Here is an 18,317-nt window from a genome sequence, read left to right on the forward strand (position 1 = left end):
TGCTTGTACTCTTATCTCTCTCTCTCTGTCTCAAATAAAAATAAAATCTTTAAAAAAAAAGTATTTGTAAGAAAGTAATCTATAATATCCTTATTCCTCATATATATGTCAACAGTATGATAAAAAAAAAAATTTCCAGAATGATTAAGTTCTCAAAATTTTCACTAGATGGCAGCAGTAGCAAAAAATATGAAATATGACTTATTAAAAAAATAAAGTCATTAAGGGTTTTTTAGTTGACATTTTAAGAAAAATCTGTTTATTGAAAATATAGTCACAATAGATTTCTTAAATGGTCCAGAAAAACAGTTCTTGGTATGAATGGCTAGAAGATAAAACAAATGATGTGACTAGTATTATTAAAAAGCACTTCAGATTTTGCAGTGAGCATTTTGTTCTCTATATATGCTTTTAGGTTGAGAAATATATAAATACTAACATTTATGTTTAAATTCGCTGCAAATAAATTTAGTCCCTGAATGGATGTTTGACTTGTAATCTAATGTATGGTGGTAACTTTTTTTTTTTAAGATTTTATTTATTTGAGAGAGGTAGAGAGCACGATTAGGGGAGCAGGGTGGGCGGAGAGAGGGAGAAGCAGCTCATCCTAGGGCTTGATCCCAGGATCCCCGGATCATGACCTGAGCTGGAGGCAGATGCTTAGCCGACTGAGCCAGTCAGGCGCCCCTATATGATGCTAACTTTTATTTATTCATTTAAAGAAGACTTTGAGAACCAAAAACAATTATGTTCTCAACGTTGAAGTTAGATAATTTTTATGTAAATCAGCATTTATAGAAAATTGTATCTACATTTATTGTGTTCTTGAAGAAAGGTAGTCTAGTTGGTTATTAGGCTATGTAAGTAACTAGCTTAGGTAGGTAGATTGGCAGCCCTAATGCTGGTAACTTTAAAAATCTAATGCACGGGGCGCCTGGGTGGCTCAGTCATTAAGCGTCTGCCTTCAGCTCAGGTCATGGTCCCAGGGTCCTGGGATCGAGCCCCGCATCGGGCTCCCTGCTCGGCGGGAAGCCTGCTTCTCCCTCTCCCACTCCCCCTGCTTGTGTTCCCTCTCTCACTGTGTCTCTCTCTGTCAAATAAATAAAAAATCTTTAAAATAAATAAATAAATAAATAATAAAAATCTAATGCAGTTTTAATCCGTATTATAAGGATTTTTTTTCCATATTTTTAAAAAGTCATAGTGACTTTTTTTTTTTTAAGATATTTATTTGAGAGAGTGAGAGAGCACAAAAGGGGGAAGGGTCAGAGGGAGAAGCAGGCTCCCCGCCGAGCAAGGAGCCTGATTTGGGACTCGATCCCGGGACCCTGGGCTTAAGGCAGACGCTTAAGCTGACTGAACCACCCAGGCACCCCCAAAATTAATTTTTAATCAGACTTTACATTTTGTTAATAGCTTTCTACATATAGTAGATGATTTTTGTTTTGTTTTTGCTATCGCAATAACTATGAAACAGAAAGCAGGTATTATTATTTTTGTTAAATGGAATTGAGCTTTCCAAATATGACACAATGAGTAAATCTTTGAGAATCAAAGCCTAGAGAAGTGAGGTAGACAGTTAAGGAAGGCAATTTGCATCACATGTGATTGTACTTCTCAAGTGCTCAAAAGCTACCTTTGTGCACAGGAGAGAGAGGGAAGGATAAATGTTTCTTCCTTTTGGAAAGCTTGTAATTTATTCTGGGGGAATAAAACATGTATAAAAATAATGGTGTAAGGCTGTAAATGGATGCTGGGTAGTGCTGCTGAGAATTTTAGAGCAGAGAGAGAGTGCTTCTGGATTGGGCAGGGTGAGAGAAAAACAGCTTCACAGAAAAGGTGAAAAATGGAGCTGGGCTGTGGAGAATGAGTAGGAGTTTTGTTTAAGTATTTCTAGTTTATGTAAGTGATACCTGTTTATTGTACAAAAAAATGAGAAATTGGGTAAATAAGGAAAAGTAATAGATAAACCTGACATCTTACTTCTGGTGGATAGAGTTAGAGATTTAAGAAGGGGAGGTGATACGAGCAAAGGGATGGGACTGGGAAAAAGCAAGACACATTTGTGAACTGCCGCCTCAGTTTCATTGAGAGTGGATGGGGTTGTATCGTAGTAGTGACAGCAGTCGTTGTCGCTGTGGTCCAGGACAAGTAGTCCTGCCATCACTGCACATCCTGCCTTGCTGTTGATGCCTTCCACATTGTACCTTACATTGCTAGAGCGTTTGGCATCTTAACAAAGTTTGCCGTGTCCTGGGTTAATCTTTAGAAAAGGAGAGGGAACTGAAGCTCAGTGCCTCAAAGATCTGCCCAAGGCCACACAGCAAATCACTGGCAGCATCCAGACTTGGATGCAGATTTTCCCAGCAGCACGCCTACATTTATAGGGATGGACAGTCAAAAACCAACAAGAGGTTGCTGATTTGAAGATTTACTAGCTACCCTGAGGCTTTGATGAGAGAACGGTATCATCAGTCTTTATGCTCTCAACAGTGTGTAATGTGTGTAATTAAGAAACAGCTTGGCCTAAATGTATCTTTATTTTTTAAATGAAATGAAATTCTCTTCAATCTTAACAACCTAAACGAAGTTTTTGTTGATTTCTTCTCATTAGCAGTAATCAAAATGATTAATTTTATATTTTTAAAACATGGCTTTAAATGAATTTGTGTTCATTTGATGACAGATCATTTAGGACTTGATCTCAGTGATTCCCATTTGGGATACAAAGGGTGAGAGTATACAGAGAGATAGATGCAACTAACCCTAAGGAGTTGACCTCTACTTTTGCTTGGTCAATAAAGTATCCAAGAAAATCAAGTAGCATATATACTGTGTTTAAGAACAAAATGTGGCAGAAATCACATTCAGAAAAAGGCTATTTCTTCCACAAGTTTATTTTCCTTTCCCATTGATTCCCAGTGACCTTTTCTATTTATATTGTTTCATTCAGCCATCAGACTTTACTCTTGCCCATAGGAATGACAATTTCCTTAAGTTCACTTAAATTTTAAGCAAAAGAAGGATGCCGACATTTGTATTGGCAGTGCTTATTTGATATGAACACTAGATGGCGATATTGCTGCATTCTAGCTTTAAGATGAACTAGAAACCGCGTTACTCCTTAATAGTCTTTCATGTTTAGAGAAAGCTGTTTGTTAAATGAACGCATTGGTTTATTTGAACAAAAATACAATTGCCTGAAGATGTTTAATGATACATACGTGTATGTATGCACACATGTGTACATGTTCATGAAAATTTAATTAAGATTGGCAAAGAATTGTGTTGCATGAGTATTTTCTACCTGGAAGTAAACTGTTTTCTATTGGCTGTTAATGTGCCTATATGAGATGATAATGTATTATTTTTCTAATCATTTATTTCATATGCAACTGTTCTAAATATTTATTTCATGGTAATTTGCCGTTCTTTCAGTTTGAATTACCAGTTATATAATTATTTTTTTACATAAAACAAATTGATTAAATGTGGTATGTATGTTCACAATTTTCTTGAAGTGCAATTTTATTTCCATTGCATTGTATTCAAATCTATTTAAATCTATTCTGTAAAAAAGTTAGAAAAATAGTAGCTTAAGGAATCTTTAAAGTTGTTAAAATTCCAGTTGAGAATAATAGTCAAATTCATAATAGTATTAATAACAGTATTGTATTGTAGTTGGTATTCTTCTGAATTTATTATCTATTAAATTTTAGGTAAAATTCTATTAATTTTTTAGTCTCATAAATAGGTAAAAGAATATTAGCACATTTAACGTTTTATGTTAGATTAATGCTCAGATTTATCAAATTGAAATATGGTTTTTAAATTTTTCTGAGACTTTTAAGATAAGTTTAGCCTTACCCAATTTAATACAATCTTGTAGTCAAGATCATGGATCATTTTAAAAATTGTCACTCATATAAAACAGATGTAGCTCTTATATATGTATACGAACTTTGTGAATGGCAAAGCATTAATTCTGGTGTTTTCATTCTTTTTGCCTGTTAGCGTGGCTAGAATGGGTAAACTATACCATTTACATGCAGGAAGTAGTAAAGTTTAGAGGTATTACTTTCAAATTTTAATTTGATCAGGTATGTTATTGAAGACCATTTATCATCTTTAAAAGAAGTACTGTTGACTTGTCCTTTTTTTCCAGAAGTATATAAAAACCAGGTTATGCTTTTTTTTTTTCTTGAAGAAAAATGATAATTTGTTTGGAAATTTTTGCATGATTTATTTCATCCTTTTGATATTTCTGTATCTTCTCTTACTCATCTTTGTCCACTTCCTCCATAGTCTTGTATTTAGGTGAAGATAGTAGGAACAGTTCTTTAAGACTGCAGTCATGTATATTACTTATTTTAATATATTGCCTTCTCTTTTCTCAGAGGATAAACTTGCTGAAGAGTTTATTTCTAAAATTACTGGTAGTGGTTTCTAAAGTGACTTTTAAAAGGAAGTTTATCTTTAAAAAATTGAGATTTATTTTTATTTTTATTTTTTTTAAGATTTTATTTATTTATTTGAGAGAGAGAGAGAGAATGAGAGATAGAAAGCACGAGAGGGAAGAGGGTCAGAGGGAGAAGCAGACCCCCTGCTGAGCAGGAAGCCCGATGTGGGACTCGATCCCAGGACTCCAGGATCATGACCTGAGCCGAAGGCAGTTGCTTAACCATATATTACATATTAACATTGATCCTATTTGATTAGTTAGCATTTTGAAGAATTAGTTTTGAAGATAGTTTACTGTAATTGTACACTTCAGAAGTTTTAAAATAATTGTTATATCCTGTATTATAAAAATGCACTCTAAATCAGTATCAAGAAGTAGTTGAAAGATAAGAAAAGGAGCATACATTGTTCCTTTAAAAAATAGTTCTATGTACCATAGAGACAAGTTGAATTTTTTCAGTAATTAATATCTGATTTCCGAATGGCTTTCTATTTAGGTGTGCATAATTTAATAAGGAAAAATTAAATTAAAATGTTCTTACAAATTGGTTTTCATTTTTAAGAGTATAAAGAATTTTTGAGCAAAGTATAATGTACAGATACATTTTTTCAAAAATATACATTTCCATTTCTATTTTTCTGCTTTTGAACTCACATAATACCATATACGTAATGGAATATATTTGGACTATATTTGTTACATCAGTTTAATTTTTTGGTCATGAATCAACTTGACCTTTTAATGTTGTATTAATGGTAGTAGCATTTAGATAACCTTAAGCTTTCTGCTCATTTAGTTGTTGGTTTTATAAGCTATTCAGGATATATTTAAACTAATAATTGTGATATTTTCCAAATCATCATCTGTCAGAATGCAGTTGATAATTTAGTTATTTTATCTGTGAGAGCTTTTTGAAGCAGATGCTTCATCTCTAATTTACCATAGCTGGAAGATATTGTTGCTACACTTGTTAGGGCCGCTAACCTTTTATTCAACCAAAAACAGATTTTTGGCATTTTTCCTCAAATGTAGGTAGCTGTTCAGTAAATGTATATAATTTTCTGGGGTTTTTTGTTTGCTTTTTTTTACGGTATAGAAGGGATTTTGTTAATATTATTTAACTTGAAAACATTTAAAAATAAAAATTTCAATCTAATTAATCTACTTTAATTCATACTTCAAAGTTAGTGTTTACCTTCTTTCCTTGGTTGGGATTAAGTTTTTCTTTCTCTGCTTAAGATTTCATTTAACAGATCCTTATTGAGGCCTGCTATGTTGCAGGCACTGTGTTAAATAAAGAGAATATGAATGTGAAGAGAATGCTGCTTCTGCGCTCAGGACTTCCAAGTCAGTCTGTGGCTTCCACGGCCCTTCATTTGGTCTTGGGGCATCTGCCCTCTTCTGGCTTGTACTAGGGTTAATGGCCTGTGCGTGTATTTACTGGGAGGACAGACATGCTGAATGAAGGAACTGATACTTAAATACTTAAAGGGAAAACTAATACTTAAATATTTAAGGTGACTAGAAAAAACAGAATTTTTCACTTTAGTAGTCCCTGTTATTTGATAATAGAGGTATTTGAATGTCTTCTTCCAAGTAAAATGAACAAACCTGTTTGTTGAATCTTTCCCTCTGACATGCCTTGAACTTAGTGTTGTGGAGCATGATTGTTTAATACCTGTGTCATAACTAAATTTTGCTAATACCCAATTAAATTTAGTTGTAAGTAAATTAGATTGTTAGTTGTGTCTATTGGTATCAAACAGTCTCAGTTAAGACTTGAAACTTGTTAAGTTGTGGACAAATAAGCAGTGTATTTTATTTGGCTTATAAACTAAGTGGGACTTAAAAAGTTACATGGGTGTATTTCAAATGCTTTATGATTAAAAGTTACCCTAGGGGCGCCTGGGTGGCTCAGTTGGTTAAGCGTCTACCTTTGGCTCAGGTCATGATTCCGGGGTTCTGGGATCGAGCCCCGCATCAGGCTCCCTGCTCAGCAGGGAGTCTGCTTCTCCCTGTGCCTGCCGCTCCCCCTGCTTGTGTTCTCTCTGTCAAATAAATAAAATATTTTAAAAAAATAAAAAAATAAAAGTTACCCTATTATGTCACTCCTTTATATATAATATTTGAAACTACTTTTGTAAATTTTTAACCAAGTAAGCTGATTTTATAGACTTATAAACCTCTTTACCTTAAAAAGTTAGTTTATTGTATACTACTACAGTTATTTGATTTATATTTTTACAGAAAAAGTAATAACATTTATCAAATGCTAGTCACATAACATTAGAAATCATAGTTGATGAAATATTATCCCATGCATGTTTTGATTAGGTGAGAATGTGAAACTTGTAAACGTAAAGGGTAACATCCTAAAATCTAGCTATAATATATTCATATGAAGTGACTTTAAGTATGATTATTTTCTTTATATTAAGGTTGGCAAACAACAATTTTCCTGAAGACAAATTCTCCGCGTACTAATTATTTTCTTTATATTAAGGTTGGCAAACAACAGTTTTCCTGAAAACAAATTCTCTGCGTACTAGAGTATTAGAAAATATGAAAAGCTATTCTTTTGTGATTTCTCTATGCTTCATTTGGCTTGTGCCAGCATTCCTATATTCTCTGTAATATCCAACTTAAATACTTGATGCTATTAAGGTAAATTATATAAATCACAGAAGATATATTGAATGTTAACATTTTCTAATAATTTTTTTTTTTTAACCATAACTGAGACTGTGGCACATTTCATTGCAAACATGGTAAAGGAGGCTTACTTAATGCCTACTTCACTGATGACGAGGTTGGCAGGGGTGCTGTTTGACAGAGGCAGACCCTTCTCTAGCAGTGAAGGGCCTGACTCCCGTGGTGCTCGGTCTCCACTGGTGCAGTAAATTAGATTCTCAAATCCACTCCTACCCCTGATGTGGGTGTATTTCTATTCTGCTGTCAGACACTCTGTAGTAGGTGCCTATTTCCAGAGATTTTTAAAAACTATTTGGGGATATTTCATATTTGAAAAGAGTAAAGCTACTTTGGTGGTAAGGAATACTGATATTAATTATTACCAAGGATGAGAAAAAGCACAGTATATTTTACTCTATTGCCCAGGGGTAAAGGTTGAATTTCTTGTCATTTGTAAAAGAACAATGTTTACACCTACTCTGCTCTTCTCTTGTCTTCCCTAAATGTGATATTAAATTTCATCAGTGTAGCCACTTTGTCTTTGTGAATATATTAGCCCAGCAATAGGCATTTTTACTGAACTCTAGAAAAATGGAACCATTGCTTAAGGGTGACATGTAAAATACTGCCTAAGGGCTGAAAAAAATTGCATAAATTATGCTTTCAACTTCTGAGTAAAATAATGCATTGGTACCTTATTTTTGTAGGCAATATTTTATAGCCACCTTTCTCAAAGCTTAGTAGTGCTTCTAATAAATATCGCAAATGTATACCCTTTGTTCACATTTTGGGGGGAAATGTAGTCAACACCAATAAATTTTATTTGACTTGGCAGATTTTTTTTTTTTTTTTTGCTGAAAGCACTGAAGAACATATGGAGGTATGTGCTTGCTTGCACTAGTTTGTTTCAGTGAGGAAAGGAGTTTTAATAAGAATGGTTTAGGAGATAAATGATTTGGAAAAATCTACGTTATGGAAATGTGTGCTATATTTTAAAATACTTTTATAAAAAGATTAGAAGAAATGTTGATGCTTAAGGGGACTTCCAATGAGAAATTGTCTTGATTTCTTGTCAGCTTGCAACTAATTGGAGTCCTTTGGAAGACATTGACCTCACCTGCCCATACAAAGACATATTTCAGTTTCTCATAGTAAGAAATTGGGGTTGTCAGTCCCAAGCCATCTATAGAACCTAATTGCTCCCTCACCTTGGACACCCTAAATGTGATAGAGTTGAAGTCTTAGAATCAAAAGTAATCATGTCCTGTTAGGAGTCAGAAAGGGAAATAAGTGTACCCACAACTGTCTTATCTGCTCCCTTAACTTCAGATGCTGTGTGCCTGCTCATGTCTTTTGAATCCTTTATTTCTAGCCATTATCCTCTCTAGTTCTGGACCCAAATTGCCAACTGAACAATCATACCTGAACACGCCATATCCATCACACACTGACACATCCAAACCGAAAATTATTCCCTAAACCTTTTTTCTGTTTTTCAGCCTTACCTAGATTTCAAAAGTCATCATTTATTTTTTCATCCTTTAACAAAGCACATACTTTGTGGCATGCACGATTGTTAGGTGCTAGAAAAGCAAACATAATACAGGTTTTTTTTTTATTTCAGTGGAGAAATCATCTCTGAACACTTTTGTTTCCCTGTAGTTGGTCACCAAGTCCAGTCTGTTTTTCCTCCTAAGTATAAATGTCTCTTGGACTTAACTCCTTTCTTCCCACCCATGCTGCCATTGCCTTAAATACGTAGCTTCCTTATGTCTTAGACGAGTGCACCAGCATCCTGACTGGTCTCCCTGTCACCATGTACTTCTGAATTTATCTTCCATACAAGTCGTCAGCATAAATCTTAAAAAATAAATTTGATCTTGTTTTTCTGCTTACACTTTTTTAAATGAATTACATTATCTATAAAGTCAGTTATCCATTTCATAGCATTTCCTGTAAGGTTCTTCACAGACTGGCCCCATTTTCTGCCACTTTCTTTATTCACTCTCTACACCATTCACCATAAACTGTTCCCTCTGAAAACACACCAGTTTTTCTTTTGTATTGTTACACGTGCTGTCTCCCAGCCGCTGTTGAGCTCTTTTATGCTTCATGCTCTGCACTCCCAAATGCCATTTCTCAATGACTCCACATTTTGCCTTCCTCCCTATTACTCATTCTCTTCTCTGATCAGATAGTTGAGTTTATACATATCACTAGCATCCCTCTCATATTGTGTCGTGTCATTACCATTTTATTATGTGTTTGTCTTCTCTGATGTATTGAGTTCTTTGAGGCCACAGAGACCTCTGTCTTTTCATTGTTGTGTCTCTCAGTGCCTTCAGCATGAGATTCACTCATTGAATGGTCTCCCATTCGCCTAAGCTTGCATTATGGCCTTCCTAGATATGAATGGTTTGTAGTCATTTGTGTACTAATAAGTTCCGGAGATTATAGGCACTCTCTTTAGTCCTCTGTGTAAAAACATACATGCCAGTTTTTGTTTATCTGAGCATAAGTGAAGACTAATAGTCTACTCCCCACCTTTTTTTTGGAAATAAAAATTCCAAAGGTGAATTTCCAGAGGTGATGATTTTAAGTTGAGCAGCTTTGACAGCATTTGCCTATCCCTTCCATTGCCGCACTCATCAGCTCTACCTTGTGTGTATAAAACTGTCAGTTGAACTCTCTTGATGTCCGCCACATGCTCATGAACTATCTCGTCACCTGAAATCAGATCAAATGTGGTGCCTGTTGGGTTGTATGAACTTCATGCATTAACATATCATGTGTTAAGTTCTTTTATTTAAATAATTTAATATGTTTCAGGTTGTAAAGCTCCTCCAGGACAAACAAGACAGGGTATTTCACAAATCAATTGACATAGATACCAACCTATGAAATTATAAAAATAATGAGCATGTTAAAAATTAATTACAGTTGTAAATTGATTTCCTTTTGTTGGCAGAAAGAACACAGTTTATTAGCCCAGGAGCAGGTTCACACTGTTTTAACATCAAGCACTTCCAGCTGAAGCTTGTTAGTGACTGCCTCTCAGATTAAGAAAAAAAATCCTCACTGTGGTACATGAACTCCTCTTGTTAAGACATAAATAATCAGCTCATCCCCTACGTGGAGGAGAACAAAGAACATAATAGTACACAGAGCAAAGATTAAGTAAATATTGCACAACCCCATTTAACATGTAAATTTTAAAATACCAAGTATAAGGAGGTTTTCACTTGTAATTTTTCTTTGTGAATGCCTCCCTCATGACCTAGGAACTAGTCAGAGGGGAAAAATAGATACTTTGGCATTTGACTTAGGTAGATTGATTATTTTAAGCTAAAGTAAAATAAAGTTAATTATGGTCAGTATTGCTGGTAGTACATGAAAGCTAGGAAAATACTGTTTGATAGCAAGATGCTTCAGATTTTTAGGAGTTTTGCTTATTTTTAAACCAAGGATTAATTTTATTTTGAGGAAAAACATCAATGGCAACATACGACTCAAACTTAACACTAATATTAACTAGTTCCCACAGCTCTCTCCCCGCCCCCCCCCCCCCCGCTGTTTCTCAAGTTTTGTCCATATCCTCTGCTAGATCCTGATTTCTTCTAGTACAGCTTTTTTTTTTTTTAACTTTATTCTGTAATTCCTAGCACCAAATCTAAATCCTGACTTGGAAAAAGAAAACCCATTCCCTAGACTACTTTCATACTCATTTGAATTTCATTCATTTGAATTTGAGCTTGACACAATAGACAAGAAAAGCATCTGTGGAACACAGTTAAAAATCTGAAAATTATTGACAAAAGAATATGCCTTAATAGGTAATAGAAACCAAAAGGGGGGGTTAATAATATCCCCACAACAATTTAAACTTACTTAAATAATTAAAATGATACTACTTGGAATGATTTCAGTGTTTCAGGAAAGACCTTTTCATTGCCTTTGCTTTTAAAAATTTTAATGTTTATCCTAACTTAACATTTTCAACTGTTACATATTTTGTATGATTTATTAAAATGATTTTTTGTAAATGATCTTTAATCCACAAATGTGTGAGAAATTTTGCTTTATAATACCATTTTTAGTATTACATAATTTCAGGTTTTAAGAAATCATGCTTTTCCCCACCTTAAATTGTCTTTTATTTTTATTTATTTATTTATTTTTTAAAGATTTCATTTATTTGAGAGAAAGAGAATGAGAGATAGCTCAAGAGGGAAGAGGGTCAGAGGGAGAAGCAGACTCCCCGCTGAGCAGGGAGCCCGATGGCGGAACTTGATCCCGGAACTCCAGGATCATGACCTGAGCCGAAGGCAGTCGCTTAACCAAGTGAGCCACCCAGGCGCCCTTAAATTGTCTTAAAAATTAAACCTTAAAAACAGTAATTTTATATCTAGTGTGCAGTCTGATTTATGAAAAGTTAACATTTCATTAGGTCAGTAAATTCCGCTTTAATATTTTACTTTGGTGACATCACACCCCTCACATCTGATAATTTTGTTCACAGGATTGTTGATTATTCTCAAGGCTATTATTACCTGTACCCCTGCCGCAGGACATTTGCCAATGTTGAGATTTCTTTATCCTTTTGCTGCAGTTTCATTAAGGTCTTTGTTTTGTCTGGTGTCTTTGCTGCTGGGTTTCTAACCCCCTTTCAGCGTGTAGTGCTTCCACAGTTGTCATTTTACTCACTGCTTCCGTAAAGCTTTCCTTAGTCTGTCCCAACAAAGTTCTCTCTTTCTGTATTCTGCAGCTCCCTTTTGGGGTAGTGTAAGGAATATTGGCTTTGGATTTAGATGGTACTCAAATTCAGTGCTGCTCTTACAACTGTTAGCTCAGTGACCTTAAACATTTACTAACCTGCTTGAGGTTGTTTCTTCATCTGGAAAAAAAGGTTTATGTATAGTACCTAATTCATGGTGGGGTTCTTGTGAGGACTGAAGACATTAAAATGCCTACCACAGTGTCTCTATCTATAATTTTGAGATCTAGATCTGTCAATGTCTGTATCTGATCTGTAGAGCTCGGACTCAATAACAAGTTCCAGTCCTCATACCACTGTTACCCATGGTCTCTAATATTAACCAGTCCCATAGCTCTCCCCCCCACCCCCCCCTCAGGTTTTGTCCATATCCTCTGCTAGATCCTGAAGGAAGGAAGGAATACCAGGTTACATATGTGTCATTCTCAGGAATTTTGAGGGACACTAGAAGAAAAGATAAAAACACTGACTGGGGTCTTTAGCACAGTAGTTAATAGCTTTGGCAGACCACCTTCTAATAGTCATCAACACCCAAAGTGAGACATTGTTTTGGCTAAACATTTTTAATGTGTTAAACATTCTTAAGATTAAGTGCTTAATTTAAAATTTATTATTACAACTCAAATTTTTTTTTTTTTTTGTAAACCTCTAACATGGTGTACATGTTGTATGTATTCTTTTTCACTGGGACTTTTGGATTAAATAATTTTGCAACATCTGCTAAAGTGCCTCAATGTATTTGTTTGGGGTGACTGACCAGGGACTGATAATGCCATTCATCCTTTTATGATGTCTGTTTTCTCATCTGTAAAATGAGGCATTGATCTCCAAGGTTTTCAGTCCTGATAGACTAGTTCAGAATTTTATCTTGTAGTCATTTTTATATTGAAGCATAAATAGCCCCCACACACAAAAAAAAACTTTAACAGTTTTAAGAAATAGAAATAAAAAGTAAATTTTGGGAAAATGTGGAACACTCAGGCTGGGATTTACATAATAATAGTTTTTCTATAATCATATGTTCTAGAGGAAATAAGTTGTACAAGTCACAGGTTTATAGCAACTTTGTGAGACCTTTATGGGCTCAGAGCATGAAACCAGCAGCTACAAATGCTTTGCGGCTGAACCATAAGTCATAGCTAATCCTCTGGCTTTCAGTAAGAAAATCTGTAATTTGTATGCTTTTAAAAATCTACATAGCCTCACCACAGTAACATATCAGTATTGACATAATTACCATCTCGAATTTGCCCATTTTAAGCAATATTTTATCAAGTAGTTTCTTTAAATCCCTGTAAATATGAGTTAAAAAATGTTTTTATTTATAACTTCATAGGTACTTAAACATTTTGAGAAAAAATTTATTCTGGCAGTTTATAAGGTCTTTCTCAAAGCCCTCTGTATTTTGTGTATTTTATCAGTGTGTGTATGTATGTTTTTATTGGGGTATAATTGACATATAACATTATCTTAGTCTCAGGTGTATAACACAAGGAATTGAGATTTGCATATACTGTGAAATGATCACCATAGTAAGTCTAGATAACATTTTTCACTATACATCGTTAAAAATTTTTTTCTTGTGTGTTTATTTTTTAAATAAGCTTTTTTGGGGAGGTAATTGTAGATTCACATGCAATTGTAAGAAATAACAGGGGCTCTTCCTGTATGCCCTTTATTCAGTTTCCCCCAAAGGTTACATCTTATAAAACTGCAGTGTCACAAACAGGAGTTTAACATTCATGCAATCCACTCATCTTATTCAAATTTCCCACTTTTACATATATTTATTTTTGTGTATGTCTGTGCATACTTGGTTATGTGAAATTTTATCCCATGTGTAGTTTGTATATCTACCACTATAGTCAAGATAACAGACCAGTGACCTCACCACAATGTTTTTATAACCATACACACCTCTTGCCCTCTCCCTCTGCCAATCCCTGACAACCACCAATCTCCATCTCTAAAGTTTTGTCAGTTCAAAATTTTTTTAGGGGCACCTGGGTGGCACAGTCGGTTAAGCGTCTGCCTTTGACTCAGGTCATGATCCTGGGGTCGTGGGGTTAAGCCCCATATGGGGCTCCTGTTCAGCGGGAAGCCTGCTCCTCCCTCTCCCCCCTCTGCTGCTCCCCCTGCTTGTACTCTCTCTGTAAAATAAATATATAAAATCTTAAAAAAAAGAATTTTTATAAACAGAATTATTAATATGTAATGTTTTGAGATTGGCCTTTTCCACTCAGCATAATTAACTCCTTTGAGATTCATCCAAATTGTTGCATGTGTCGTAGTTCATTCTTTTTCTTATTGCTGAGTTATATTCCATGATATGGATGTACCACAGTTTGTTTAACCATTCACCTCTTGACGGACATCTGGGCTCTCCCATTCTTTGTTTTGTTTTTGTGTGAACATGCAGTTTGCTGGGATAAATGCCCAGTGGTGCAATTGGTAGGTAATAATTGGATATTTGTTTTATAAGTGATGTCAGTGTTTTACCACTTCCTATGAAGTATGGTAATCTTACTTCCATTCAGATCCCTTTGCTTTCCCACTTTTTTTTTTTTTAAGATTCATCCGCTTATTTTTTTCTGGCCTTTTTTTTTTTTAGTTTCAGAGGTAGAATTTAGTGATTCATCAGTTGCATATAACATCCAGTGCTCATTACATCAAGTGCCCTCCTTAATGCCCATCACCCAATTACCCCATCCCCCCACCCACCTCCCCTCCAGCAACCCTCAGTTTGTTTCCTAGAGTTCTGCATCTTTTATGGTTTGCCTCCCTTTCAATTTTCATCTTATCTTATTTTGCCTTCCCTTCCCCTATGTTCATCAGTTTTGTTTCTTAAATTCCACATATGAGTGAAATCATATGGTATTTGTCTTCTCTGACTGACTCATTTCACTTAGCATAATACTTTTTTTTTTAAGATATTTATTTATTTGAGAGAGTGAGAAAGAGAGAGAGAACACATGAGAGGGGGGAGGGTCAGAGGGAGAAGCAGACTCCCTGCTTAGCAGGGAGTCCAATGTGGGACTCGATCCCGGGACTCCAGGATCATGACCTGAGCCGAAGGCAGTTGCTTAACCAACTGAGCCACCCAGGCGCCCGCATAATACTTTCTAGTTCCATCCACATTGTTGCAAATGGCAAGGTTTCATTCTTTTTGATAGCTGAGTAATATTCCAAGATATTTATTTATTTATTTATTTATTTATTTATTTGTATGTGTGTGTGTGTATACACACACACACACACACACATCTTCTTTATCCATTCATCCATCGTTGGACATCTGGGCTCTTCCTGTATTTTTGCTATTGTGGACATTGCTGCTATAAACATTAGGGTGCATGTGCCCCTTCAAATCACTATGTTTGTATCCTTTGGATAAATACCTAGTAGTGCAATTGTTGGGCCATAGGATGGCTCTATTTTTTAACTTTTTGAGGAACCTCCATACTGTTTTCTAGAGTGGCTGCACCAGTTTGCATTCCCACCAACAGTGTAGGAAGGTTCCCCTTTCTCCACATCCTCGCCAACATCTGTTGTTTCCTGACTTGTTAATTTTAGCCATTCTGACTGGTGTGAGGTGGTATCTCATTGTGGTTTTGATATTGTCTTGAGTGTCAGGTGGTTGTATAGTTTTTAATCAGATGTGGTTTAGAAAATTCATGAGGAGATAGTCTTATTTGATTTATCTGTATTTCTCCTCTTTCCACTGTTCTGTCTTATTTCTTGGAACTCAGGGTTCCTCCTTCTACCATTTCCTTTTTGTTCGAAGAAATTCCTTTAATCATGTTTTAAAGGTAGGTCTGCTAATGACAGATTCTTTAGTTTTCCCTTATTTGAGAATTTCTTTATTTCTACTTTATTCATGAAGGATAGTGTTTTGAGACATAGAACTCACAATTGCCAGTTTTGTGGGGGGCAGGATTTGTGTTCAGTCCAGGGAGGAATAAGCCTACCTGGGGAGCTTTCTTTTCTGGATTGGGAGTTAGGGGACGCGAGGCCTGGATCACTTTGTGCTGTTGCCTGGACAACCACCGGACTCCCTGCTTTTATATTGTTCTGCTAGTCCTGGGTCCCTGAGTAGTCTGCCTGCCTCTTTCCACCTTTCAGAGCCCTGCTTTGGCTTCTTTCCAAGGTGTATAGTTGTCCAGGGAAGAACAGTAAATACAAATCTCTTCCATCTTGTCTGGACCAGAAGTTCTCCTGTATTTTCATTTAATTTAATTTTTTATATTTTCTTTCTAACCCTACTTTCTAGTCTCTTTGTTAGTATTCGTTTATACAGAATATTCAAGGGTAATTCAAAGTTCAGTTGCATGAGAAACCTTCTGTAAGTTACTGCTAACATTTTTTCCAGAATATTCAAGTATATTTTACCATTATTTAGGGAATTTATCCCCAATCAAGATTAAATCCTTTTAAGACATTAGTTTTATTGACTGTAGTATATTCCAGTTTATTCTTCTTTGCTAGAAACAGAGCCTTACTCAGAATAATTTCTTGCATTTGGGGCCTTACCAATGGGAATGACTCTAACAACAGGATCGGTTGCTGCAGCAGATGAGAAAGACTGTCATCCCATCTCTACCTTATGCATGCACATGTACCCACACAGAACCGGGACACTGTATATATAATGAATCTGGTCCCAGGTACCTTCACCGTCTAGAGACTTCTGCCATATTCCCACTGATCATATCAAAATATTTAGGTATTAATGCCAGCCTGGAGATATGATTTCATTATGTTATCATGAACATTTTAAGTTGGGCAAAGAAGTATATCAGTAGATGCACAGTACTTAGAGCAGCTCAGGAGGTGCTCTAAAAAGTTTCATGAATATGCAATTAGAAATAAAAATTAGATAATTTTTATGAATTGGCTAATATTGAAGAAGGTAGATACTCTTTTTTAGGTTGTAAAATTTTTATTTTTTAAAAGTTAACGTGCATAAAACGAAACTGAAAAACACAAGAAACAGCAAAGTCATCCATACTCACGAGCAGTTTACAGTTTGACTTCTAGGTCCCATGTGTGTATCTACACAAGTAAGCATTTTAATGTAATTAAGATCATACAGTTAGGTATCATGCTTTTTCACACACCATGAATATTTACCATTTCAAAGTCCCCAAACTAAGAGTATTTTGATAACCAAGAATACAACTCACATCTGAAAAAAAAAAAATGTAATCCTGCCTTTCTTGGCAACAAAAATTTCCTAAAAGACAAAAATGGCAACAGGCCTCTAGATAAAATATTGGCAGAGTTACAATTAAAATACTGCATTCCCTTAATATTCAATTTAAAACGGAGACATAAAGTAACAGCGTACACAACATGTAATGCTTCTAAATTATCCAATTATTCAATCTGTACTATCCAGATATTAGCAAGGAGGTATGTTTGCGTTGAATCACTTAATGTATTCCTATAGTACAACCAAAGAGACGCACACACATTAACAGTTATCATTACAATGTAAATAAGAACACATCCGCGTACATCTCTCCTTCTATACTTCCTTCTGCCCCTCTACTGCCAACTTTGTAAGTCCTGACATTTCTTAGAGATAGCTTTACAATTCCATGTCCAGGATGCTTCTTTCTTATCAATAACAAAAAGAAACTTATAAATTGTTTAATTCACCAGCTGTACATTTCATCAGACATTGTCACCTCAGGACATCCAAAAAGCTTAGATTTTACAAAATATTGAACCTTGTCCACAACAAACACAGATACTTCATAAAAACGCATATACAGACCTATGGTGATAACCTAAAATGGTCTTCTAGATGTGGAGATACTAGCAAAAAGCCCTTCCCTTCACCCCTCCTCTGCTCCCTCCGCCATTTTAATGACCAAGTATATAGGACTACCTCTAGCTCTAAGAGGTGGATTAACAGACATCCCAGAACCGTCCTGAGGAGGGTAGATATTCTTGAACTTATACGTGTATAGAAATAATTTTCCAAAAGATTCATATATTTTCTTCTGCAAGTTTTCATTTAGGTATAAGTTAATATGTTTGAGATTCAAAATGTTCATGCTACAAATAATCTTTGTACATGATTTTTTTCAGTTTTATTCTAGCAATATTTTAATAAACTCGCAGAGTACTTTTAAATTGTTGGTACATTTGTGCTTTGCTTTATGTTGTATTCTCTAAAACTATTTGTATGTCTTTGTTCATATGGTAAGATCAAGGAATAAAAAAATCTCTGAAATTAGTAATTTTTAATTTGAAAATCACATCCTAATTTAATTACTTCATTTTGGTTTTAGATTTTTTTGTGTATTAGCTCTTCCTAAATCATACCCTCCTCCCCCTTCCCAAATTGAGCAGCCATCTTAGTAATAGTTTGGAAATGCCTTT

The 18,317-nt window shown here is 35.1% G+C and overlaps 1 protein-coding gene across 2 annotated transcripts in view; it reads left to right on the forward strand.

Moving 5' to 3' along the window:
- Positions 1-18,317, forward strand: part of ORC5 (origin recognition complex subunit 5) — an 89,986-nt gene that overhangs the window by 52,079 nt on the left and 19,590 nt on the right. The window lies entirely within an intron of this gene.

Source organism: Eumetopias jubatus, unplaced genomic scaffold (assembly GCF_037043125.1).
Source record: "Eumetopias jubatus isolate StellerSeaLion01/CBP00866 unplaced genomic scaffold, mEumJub1_p1.0 scaffold_14, whole genome shotgun sequence".
NCBI classification, from domain to species: domain Eukaryota; kingdom Metazoa; phylum Chordata; class Mammalia; order Carnivora; family Otariidae; genus Eumetopias; species Eumetopias jubatus.